The sequence below is a fragment of the Erythrolamprus reginae genome, chromosome 1, assembly GCF_031021105.1.
Source record: "Erythrolamprus reginae isolate rEryReg1 chromosome 1, rEryReg1.hap1, whole genome shotgun sequence".
Lineage (NCBI taxonomy): Eukaryota > Metazoa > Chordata > Lepidosauria > Squamata > Dipsadidae > Erythrolamprus > Erythrolamprus reginae.
Window position 1 is genome coordinate 6373723 of NC_091950.1, and position 11783 is coordinate 6385505.

An 11783-nucleotide genomic window follows, 5' to 3' on the forward strand; every position below is an offset into this window, starting at 1 on the left:
ACAACGTTACAAGATCCCTGAACACTATTATAGGCCTGGTGATTTCATTATTGGTGGGAATCTGCATTTGGGGAACTATTGGAACCCTTACTTAGACTTTAAGAAAGACCCATACCCATTTTATCTCCCCTATTTGTAAGTTTTAGCTGGAAGACAAATATCTAGGTGACCACTGTGCTTGCTCTGAAATATTTCTTTTTGCAGTATTTGAACTTCCCAGTATAGTTCAAATCTTTGTGCTTTTCTCAATAAAGAACCACACTGATTAGAATAGAATAACAGAGTTAGAAGGGACCTTGGATGTCTTCTATCCAGCCCCTTGCTTAGGCAGGAAACCCTGTAGCATTTCAGACAAATGGTTATCCAATCTCTTCTTTAAAAACGTCCAGTGTTTCACAAATCCATATATAAACTATGTAAGGAATTAAATATGGGGGATATATTTTGTGAAACTATAAAAGAGATTTATAAAGAGAATGAAGTGTATATAATGGTGAATGGACAAAGAACGCAGAAAATTAAAATACTAAACGGCACCAAGCAGGGATGTCCTTTATCTCCAATGTTATTTGTAATAGCAATACAGATGTTAGCTAATAGGATAAGACAAGATAACACTTGGGCAGGATAAAAAATAGGGGAAATAGAAATGAAATTAAACCTATTTGCAGACGATGCAATTATATTGACCCAGACCCCGATGGAGATGATTAAAGGTATAAGAAATATTCTACAAAAGTTTAAACAGGAATCAGGATTGTTGATCAATATGGAAAAATCAGAGACTATGTGTTTAAATACAGGTCCAAGAGAGCAGATAGAAACTAGGAAAGAATCAGGGTTGAAGTTAGGACTAAAGAAAATTAAATATCTGGAAATTTGGTTATTGACAAATCCAGCGAAAATTGAGGAGGTGAATTATAGATTAATATGGAGGAAAATGTTGAAACAGCTGGAAAGAGAAAAGGCTAAGGAGAATCTCTAAAATAAGAGCCTTGAAAATGATGATAATTCCCAAAATGATGTATCTGTTTCAGGTACTGCTGGGAGGGGGGGGCTATCAGCATCCATGTTTAGAGAGTGGGATAAAAAACCTAATTACTGGGTTGAAGAAGATAAGAGACCAAGAATAAGAAAAAAAGTGCTTAATAGCGAACGAAAAAGAGGGTGGATGAGGAATTCCTTGTTTGGAGCTGTATAGGGGAGCATTTCAAATTGAAAGATTAATGGAGCTGCAATTCTTCGAGAATAAATGGGTGAAACTGGAAAAACAGATAAACAGGATGAAGAATAGAGAACTAATCTTTATAAAGTGGAATAGGAGCGACTTAAATAAACTAATAAGTCCCATGAAAGGGACTATGGAAATTTGGAAAAAATGGCAGGGGAAAATAGGATTATATAAATCAAAACTGTCATTGATTTATGTAATAAATAAAGATAATGAAATAAATTTAAATAGGGGTATAGGAGAGTTGAAGGCAAGAGGGATAACTAAGATAGAACAGTTATATGAGAAGGATGGGAGGCCAAGTAGAAATCGTATAGAATGGTGGCTGGGTAAGAGAAGATGGCTACAAATAAATGCAATATGTAAATATCTGAATGAAAGGGAGAATAAAGAAGCACTATTTAGGGAGGAGATAGAGATAGAGAAAATAATAAGAGAAGAAACTGAGGGAACTAAGGTGCAAGCAAGCAATATATATAAGATGTTTATTTTATTTATTTTATTTATTATTTAGATTTGTATGCCGCCCCTCTCCGCGAACTCGGGGCGGCTCACAACAAAGCATAAACAAATCGTACAAATCCAAATAGAGTCAAATAAATTTAATGTTAGTGAAGTCAGACAGGGATGTGATCCAAGGATTGACTAAATGGTGGCAAAATGAGATACAAGTAGAGGTGCAAGAGATGGAAAATACAGTACAGAATATAAGGAAAATCAAGAATACAAGAGTTAGGGAAATGAGAAGAAAAATACTACATAAGTGGTATTACATACCCTTTCAACTTGCACACTTTCAGCAGAACGTTAAAGGTATCTGTTGGCATGGGTGCCAAGATAAAGGAGTGTTTATGCATATGCTCTGGGAATGCCCAGTGGTGCAGAACTTTTGGCAAAAAGTGCAAGAGGATATTAATAGGATATTAAATATAAGATGGACGATTACTAAGGAAATGGCAGTATTAGTAAAAAGTAGTGAGATGAGAGAATACAGAGAAATAAAACAAGCAGCAATAGAAAGCGCTCAGGTGGTAAGAGTCTTGGAGTGGAAAGACGCAACAAAATGGACAATACAAAATTGGTATAGGTACATGGTGGACCACATTCAATTCAAAATTATGGATAAAAGGATGAATTTGATGAATGAAACTGATTTGCAACAGCTGATGGGGCGATGGGACAAGGTAAGACGATATATGGCGAGTAGGATCTGAGACCAAGCTATAAGAAACAAGTTGGAATCATTCTATAATATGTAAAGAAATATTTCACTCTTGGGTTTAAATGATTTATACAAGAAATACCCCCAACTGGTGGTGGGGTATGATTGATTGTCTGCTGGTGGGCACAATCACTGAGCACATGTTATATGTTATATGTTGTGTGTGTGTTTTATATTATAAAAATCAATAAAAATATTAATTTTAAAAAAACATCCAGTGTTAGAGCATTTGCAACTTCTGGAGGCAAGTTGTTCCACTGATTAATTGTTATAACTGTTGGGAAATTTCTCCTTAGTGCTAAGTTAATAATAATAATAATAATAATAATAATAATAATAATAATAGCCATCACAACATCAACAACAACAGAGTTAGAAGGGACCTTGGAGGTCTTCTAGTCCAACTCACTATTTTCTGTATTTTTTGGTGTATAAGACCTGGTGTTGTCCACTAGGACTCCAAGATCCCTCTCACAGTTACTATTGTTGAGCAATGTACCATATATACTGCACATGTGTGTTTTGTTTTTCTTGCCTAAATGTGGAGCCTTACTTTTTTCACCATTGAATTTCATTTTGTTAGATAGCGCCCATTGCTATTTCTCCTTTGTTAGTTTCTACCTATTGCTTCTTATCCTACCCTTGGATGCTTTGGACATAAATCCCTCACAACAAACCACATGAAGAGTAAGCAGCGACAACACTTTAGGAATTTTACTAGCCTAGTGAAGAAGTTGATTTCAAATGTTAATTTGGACATAATGTCATGATAGAACTAGATGACCTACATGATAGACTAGATGACCTACAAAGGCGCTTCCAACCGTAATAATAAATAAGAATTAAAAATGAAATAGAAAGTTCAAGGAAAAGAGCAACACCTGTAAAATTCAGTTTTGGAATCAGCAATGTTTATGAATAATAGCCGTCAATAAATATTTGGTATATTTTCCATTGGTGTCTTCTGCTTCGGATCTGAAGAAGCTGCTCCAAGAAAGATCTAAATTGATTACGGTAGGTTGCTGGAGGAAAAATTGGGCTGTCACCATTCCAAATAGCATCCGAGAAATAAATCAGAGTCCAAGACTTCACCTTCTTCAAAATTCCAATTTATTAACAGAGCAATGCTAGCACAACTGGAGAAACCTGATTCTAAAGTTACAAAGATACCTCCACTAGGGTTAGAGTTCATTTCTTTGCATCTACTCCAGTGAAGGTCTATCAAAAATTTTACTACCACACTGTGGGTGTGGCTTATGCAGGATGCCCTGCATTTTCTTTCAACATCTTTCAGTGCAAATTGGGTGCTCTGGGGTAGAACTCAATTTTCGCTACCCTACTGCGTACCCCAACCCCTCAGGTCCGAGCAGCAGCCCAACCCTGATCTTCTCCCACAAGCCTAGCACATGAACCACACACTTTCTGCTAGCATATCCTGCAACATCCAGCAGCTTCCAGCCAGCTGCTAAACAAAAGCTGACCTTTTGGGATGTGTCACGGTATGCAGCCAAGCTCCCCTAAGTTCCCACAGCAAGAAACATTCCAAAAGAACATAGCATGATGCGGCAAGGTAAAACCTCCAAGCATTCTGGCTTCGTCCTGACATGGGTAGGATTACAGGTACTGAAGCAAAGAGAAGAAGGGAGGGATAATGGAGGGATATAAAATAGTCCATGATATGGACAGGCAGGCAAAAATCCATCAAAACAATAAGCATCTTCTAAAAAAAAGCCCATTAAACTTAGCGACTTCCTGCTCCAAAGAAAATGCCACAAAGAAATAAGACAAGCCAAACTACACCAGCCCTCGCACGTTTTGTGGCAATATTTCACAATGTTTCCCTCTGTAGACCCACACCTAAAAACTACCAGCAGTTTATGGCCCTGGTGTTTGCAGTGACAGAGATCAACAAGGATCTGGTTCTTCTCCCCAACATCACACTTGGCTTCAACATGTACGACAATGCCAATTGGAAGAGAAGGGTTTCTTTCATCAGTCTCATTCTGCTCTCCACCCGTGACCGAATGGTTCCAGGTTATAAATGCGACCAGCAGGACACTCTCTTCTCTGCTATTGGAAGTGACCAGTCCCAATTCTCAATGCTGATGGCCTCCATCTTCAGCATCTTCAAGGTCCCACAGGTAAGAAGGCTCCTTTAGGTTCACTTATGGAATAGACAAACTACAGAAGCAGTCCAAGATGACACCAAAAGGGAGTGGGGACATCAATAGCATATGACATAGTGAATTGATACTACAGTTGGATTTATTTTTATATTTTATGGGTCAAGATATATTTTATATAACTTCTAGGAGGTACATAATGTCATGTTTCTGTATTTGCCAAGAGGAATTCCTTCTTAATGTATTATTGACAGAAGTGTTGGTGCTTTTTGCATTTTCTCAAAATGACTCAGCTTGACTGATGGAGTCCATAAACTGCAGAATGGGAATCCTTAAAGTCACCATCAATCTTTACATTTGTCTTTTAAAGAATATTTTCATTTATCCCCCCAGCTCAGTATTGGCTTTGAATACATTCAGGGAGACCGAAGAGTTTATCCTTCCTCCTTCCGGATTAATCCCAAGGATTTTCCTCAATTTGTGGGTTTAGTCCGGTTGCTCCTTTATTTCCAATGGAACTGGGTTGGGTTTATTGCCTCTGAGAGGGGAGAAGAATTCATCTCAACCCTGAGGCCAATGCTGATGGAGAAGGAGATCTGCCTGGCCTTCACTCAAATGGTGAAACATGATTTTTCTGATGCGGACGTGTTCAAATTCACTTCACATTCGGAAACATGGGCTAATGTTGAAGTTATTCTTTCCTTTGAAGAACCTGACATTGTTCAAACATTTCTTTTGGCTCTGAACTTTAAGACATTTGGTAAAAGTCCATGCCGAAAAGTTTGGATCTTAACTTCATATTGGAAACCACATACAACCCATCTTCTAAATACAAGGAAAGCCTTAAGGCACTTACGTGGATCTCTGCATCTTAGGGATCACACTGGTGATATCTCACTATTCAGCCATTTCCTCCTGTCCTTAGATCCTTTGAACCCACAAGGGGATAGGATTCTCCCATTGTGGTGGGAAAGGGTCTTTGGTTGTAAGTTCCGCAAACCGGGCCACTCTTTTCGAAAATACTGTACAGGAAAAGAGGATTTACGTAATCTACCACCTTACATGTTTGAAACAAGCATGACAGGTGAAAGTTACAACATCTACAATGCCGTTTATGCTGTGGCACACATACTACATGTAATGTATGGCTCCAGGGTGAGACCAGCCATGATGAGGCTTGGAAAAAGCATCTCAAACATTCAGTTATGGCAGGTAATTTCTATCACTCTTTATTTTTGATAGTTTGCACTGTTTTTCCTTTTGATGCAGAAAATAAGTTAAACAGCTTTGTGACAGTCTCCTTTCTTACAATTTTCTCCAATTAATGAACCAATTGTTGCCTTGACCGTTTTCTTGTTTTTTACATGTTGAGAAAAGCAGTTTTACAAAACTTTTGTCTCAGGTCTTTGCCCTGGAAGCGGAGTAAAGACGCTGAGACAGTATATGGATTTTAATATAGGGTCACTTTATTAAATTAGCATAAATTTAAATAACGTCAATTTAAGTAGCATCAATTTAAATAACGTCAATCAACTGTAAACAAAGGACCTACAGAGGCCAAAAACTAATGGGGCGGAAATTCCTATCAAAACCTTCCTAGGTAACTATTGGGCATAACTCCTTGCTGAACCAGGTGAAGGTAGCCACCTTCACCTGGATCCAAGCCACGCCCATAAGCATGTGGGAGCAGCTCACCCTCCAATCCCCGAGGGAAATTGGATCCGGTGAGTCCCATGGGCATCCTCTCTCCAATCCCCGAAGTTGCACCAACCTATAGTTCATGGAGAGAGGCGGTCCATCATCTTTTGAAAAGATGCCCAAAAGGAGAACACACAGTTGCTCCTACTGCCCATTTCTGCACCAAACCTGCCAACTCCAGTGATCAGAGGGAAGCCAAATTGATTGAATGTATATCTACATAGCGCCGCACCCCCTAACCAGTCCATGCTTACCATCAGTGTGGAATAGGTGAAAAAATGGCCACCCCCATAGGAGAGGCTGCAAAAAATTCCTATTTGGCCCCAAAGCGACCCCTTCAGGCACACTGCATGATAGAGGAGGGCAGGTGGGTGTTCGCTTCTTCAGGATGCCCGAGGGAAAGGAGGAGGTCCGCTTTGGACCGCCCTTAAATAGGGTGGCCTAGGACCTCCCCCAAGGCCCAGGAGGCAGTGTGCCACCTTGGCACGCTGTCAGAAGCTGAACTTCCGGTTTCGCCAGAAACTGGAAGTTCGGACCTCCGCAGAGCTCCAGGCAGCGTCGCCCAGCTCCAGGTCAATTTCGGCCGGCATATTAAAGTGTCGGCCATGCATTTCTCCATTTTGAACCTTAGCTTGTCAAGTTAAACATTACAGACTTTGGGCTATTTACTACTATTCTCCCTTAGATATGTGCCCCTCTTTTGACTTTTTATACAAGTCCTTTTGGTCTTTCAGTTTACCAGAATCCATTGTGTAGTCATGCTGGTTTCTTTTGTGACCTCTTTATTTTAGTTCTTCATTGGGATTTTTCTAGTTCAGTTTTTATTATCTCATTTTTGAAAAATTTCCCAAGTTCTGTTTTCCCTTTGAAGATTCTCATCTATGGAATCCTTCTCAAACTCTCTCTAAGAGTATGGAATTAATTAATTCCAACACCCTTCTGTTTTTATTTTGTTCTATTTTTTGAGCTTTCATAATGTAGAATTCCAATATTTTCTGGTCACTCCACTCCAGGTTCCTGCAAATTCAATGCCTTCTATCATATCATGTCTTAGTGTGAGTCCTGTATGTCTGACCCTCTAGTTCTTTACCTTAGGGTAGACAAAGTTTGTCTGCTAAGAATGTGTTTGATCTTCCAGTAGGTGCAGAAATTGTGATGTACCCCCATGATTATGGTGATGTACTTCTAACATACCTTATTTAATTTCTGACAAAAAGTTATTCTGTTTAGTTGGCTGGCCTGAAGTACACACCTTTTCAATGTCATTCTTTTTTTTTACTTTTAGGTAAAAGTTCCCCTCAAACATACATGCTAGTCATTCCCGAATCTAGGCAGCAGTGCTCCTCTGTTTCTAAGCCACGTTGTACCTTTACCCCGATCCAAGTGCATTCAAGACAGATTTCATCAATATCTTTTTGTATGTCTGTAGAGATATAGTTATGTAGAACAACTTCACTTTCTCATTTATTAACTCTGCTTCTTAAATCCCCTCAGTTGTTCATCCGTCAAATTTCTGTGATGGCAAAAGTATCGTATCTGCCTCATGTTGTCGGATTTCTCATTCATCCTGTTTATCCCTCATATTTTGGGCATTGGTGTAATGGCATTTGAAACTTTTTGACTGACCCTGTGTTTGTTTTTTATGTACCGTACATACCCGAGTATAAGTCGACCCGATCATAAGCAGAGGCACCTACTTTTGCCACAAAAACTGGGAAAACTTATTGACTCGAATATAAGTCCTAGGTGGAAAATACAGTGGCTACTGGTAACTTATAAAAATGGAATATTCTTCTATTGTAGCTTCTTAAAATTGTTTTTGTAGGAGAATAAAAAAAACATATGAAGAACAGTTGCAAGAACTGGGTATATCTAATTTAATGAAAAAAAGGACCAGGGGAGACATGATAGCATTCTTCCAATATCTCAGAGTTTGCTACAAAGAAGAAAGAGTCAAACTATTCTCCAAAGCACCTGAGGGCAGAACAAGAAACAATGGGTGGAAACTAAACAGGGAGAGAAGCAACTTAGAACTAAGGAGAAAATTCCTGACAGTTGGAACAATGAATCTGTGGAACAGCCTGCCACCAAAAGTTGTGAATGCTCCAACACTGGAAGTTTTTAAAAAGATGTCTGAAGTAGTGTAGGGTTTCCTGCCTAAGAAAGGGGTTAGACTAGAAGACCTCCAAGGCCCCTTCCAACCCTCTTGTTATTATTATATTATGTACCTTTTTTTCCAAAATGTTTTTTATTTCTTGCATCTTTCTTCCTCCCCTTCCAAACTCTTCCTTTTTTAAAAATTCCAAACACCTCTTAAAATATCTTTAGGAATGTTATCTTAATCTTAAAACCTGTTATCTTAATCTTCATTACAATATCATTATAATTTTCTTAATAATTGGGATTTCATATATTCTTTCAAAACAATTGCTTAAATCAAACTTCCATACGATAAATGTTTAGATTTTCCATTTAAAACGTATTTCATAAGTTAAAATCATTATTACTATCTCAATAGATCATTAAATAACAATTGGGGGTTACTCAATCATTAATTGTAAAATCTTTCTTCTACATGATATTTATCTTGCATAAGGAGTAACCATACTGTTTAAAAAAGGTAAAACTATTCATATTAATTATGTAGAACAAATTATTAATGACAAAATTCATACTATTATATTATTCTAACCTTTGTATTGTTTTAAACAAGTCAGCATTAACAATCCTCTTGGGTAGGATAAGTATAGTTGGAAGAAAAAGTTTAATTACACAGAGTTATCCCCACTTTAAGCAACATTTTCTTACAAAATAACCTATCCTGTTAATCAAATTTAAATGGGTAACCTACATTTTACTTGTACATTTCATTTACTTGTAAAATATTGTTGCTGGCTTGATCAGAAGAGAAAGCCATGGTTTCTTCCTTCCTTCAACCCTCCTGCCTCTTCCCCCACTGCTTCCTGTAGTGGAGGAGCTGTAATTGGTACAGCCTGCTGCCAATTAGATAGCTCTCTCAGTGCCTCCTTTCTGTGTAGAGAAGGAGCTGTGATTGGTTCAGCCTGCTGCGAATCAGGCAGCTGAAGGGTAGCAAGAGCAGCCATGAGGTTTCTTTCCTCCCTGCCTTTCACATCGGAACTGTGGAGCTTTGGGACAGTTTTCAGGTCAGTGAAAGTCAGTGACTCTAGTATAAGTCGAGGTTGGATTTTTCAGCACATTTTTTGTGCTGAAAATATGGACTTATGCACGAGTATATACGGTAATTTGTTTAATTGACTATAGCCCTTACATCATTGCTAAACCATAGCAGTTTCTTCTTCCTTTTACCTTTAGTCATTTGCCTTACCTACAGTCCTGTGGCTTTTAAAATGGCCTTTTTTAATGCAGTCCACTGGGTGCTCACTCCTGCCATTTTATCCCTCCCCTTTAATTCATTATTTAAATATTCCCCCATTGCATTAAAATTTGTTTTTCTGAAATCCAATACTTTGGTTGCAGTATAGGATTGCTCACAATCAGTTTTTGCATCAAACCACAAACATAGATGGTCACTGCAACTTACATTTTCTCCCACCTTAACCTCTGAAACCCAATTCCCATTCGTAAAAACTAAATCTAGAATATTCTCCCCTCTAGTCGGTGTCTTAACCAGCTGTGCCAGAGTTGCTCCTGTAAAGGCTTTATAGTAGAAGCTAGAATGCCTTATCTCTGATTTTCAACCAACTACTCCAATTTGTAGAGGTCACTTTTGTTTCAGCTTCTTCCTTATTTGATGAATGTCCAGTTCAACAACAGTGTTGGAGAAGAAGTCTCCTTCTCAGAAAAAAGTCTGGGATCTGCACGTTATGATCTTCTCAATTGGGTTCGCTTCCGCAATCGATCAACCGTCCTTCAGAAAGTTGGGCAAATAAATCCCAGGGCTCCCCCAGGCGAGGATGTCATCATTCATTCTAATGCAATTGTCTGGCCTACAAAGGTGAGCTGGAAGATTCACTCTTTCCTGGGGATGCAGAACATCCTAACTTTAAAATAGAACTATTGAATCAGGAAACATGACATTGGGTGAAAATTGTGCTTTGCATGGAACACATTTGAGGTCTTCACAATGGAGAAGAACATCTTGTAATCCAATTGGCCATTAGAGCAGACAACAGTGATTTCTAAGTACCCAAATCCCAATAATTCAGTGTCGTACCTCATGATTCTTGACAAATGTATCTTTTCTTTTATGTACACTGAGAGCATATACAATAAAGTCAATCAATATCAATATCAACTTTATTTGATTAGTCAATCGACCATATCAAAGCAAGAAAAAGGACCACATCGGTCATCATAAAACTGTGACTGGTTAAAATACAGTAAAATTGGCTAAAATAGAGGGAATTTGAATAAATAATAAGTTAAAATGCAGTATAATAAGCTAAAATTGAGTAGTAAAACATGAGAATATTACTCGTGCAAAGGATTATATTAAACAAAACTAAGATACTGATATAAAATATTCTTAAGTAAGTTCATCTCCTTTGCATGCCACCCCAATATGTTCTATAAAACGTATTCTCATCTGTACAGCCCTGACTATAAACTTAGCGGTTCTAGAAACTACATATATATTTGTACCCTGAAGAAAAAATGATAATTGTTTATTACAGTCCCAGTGTATGATTTTGTCAAGTAGGGGCTGTAAATACTGAGGTCTTACTGAAGAGTATAGTTTACAATTGAGTAGCACATGTGCAATGTCTTCTATTTCTGGTGCACCGCAAATGCATGTTCTCTCAAAATATGGTACTTGGTGGAATCGTCCGTATCTAACCATAGAATCTAACTGCTCAAATCTTGCTCTAGTGAGTGCTGTTCTATGGTATTGGGTCAGACCCATTGTCAGATATTTTTCTAGTTGAAAGGCTCTTTTGTTCTTGGCTAACCATTTCAGTGACCTGCACTTAGAAAGTACCTCCATATCAATTTGTGCATTAACATCTAAAACTCTTTGTTTAAATATTTCCTTGGCCTGATGTCCAGCTGAAAGCAGGTGTTGCATTGAGAAACCGAGATATAGGGTGCTTTGAGAGAGCTGGTTGACCCATGTAGTGGGTTTGGGTGTGCCCATCTGGGTGTGCCCATCTCCATTGGGAGAATCCTCCACCAATAGTTGAAGACTTTAATAACTGTTAAACTGTAGATGGAAGGGATGCCAGTTTCAGCTCTTACTGCTGCTGCGGATGTATTTCTGTCGGTCCCCAAGATGGTTCTTAGAAAGCATGCTTGGTTTTGTTCTAGTGGTGCAGCCTTTAACAGGCCCCACAATTCCGCACCATATGTTAGCACAGGTGCGGTTTTTGCTTTATAGACCTTCAGAATTGGGAGCAGGGAGCTTGGGTGGTTATAACTAAGTAATTTAATTAACGTTTTAGAGCGTGCTGTGGCCTTCATAGAACTTTGTTTAAAATGATTGGCCCAGGGCCCTGTATCTGTAAAAACCACCCCTAAGTAATTGAATCTG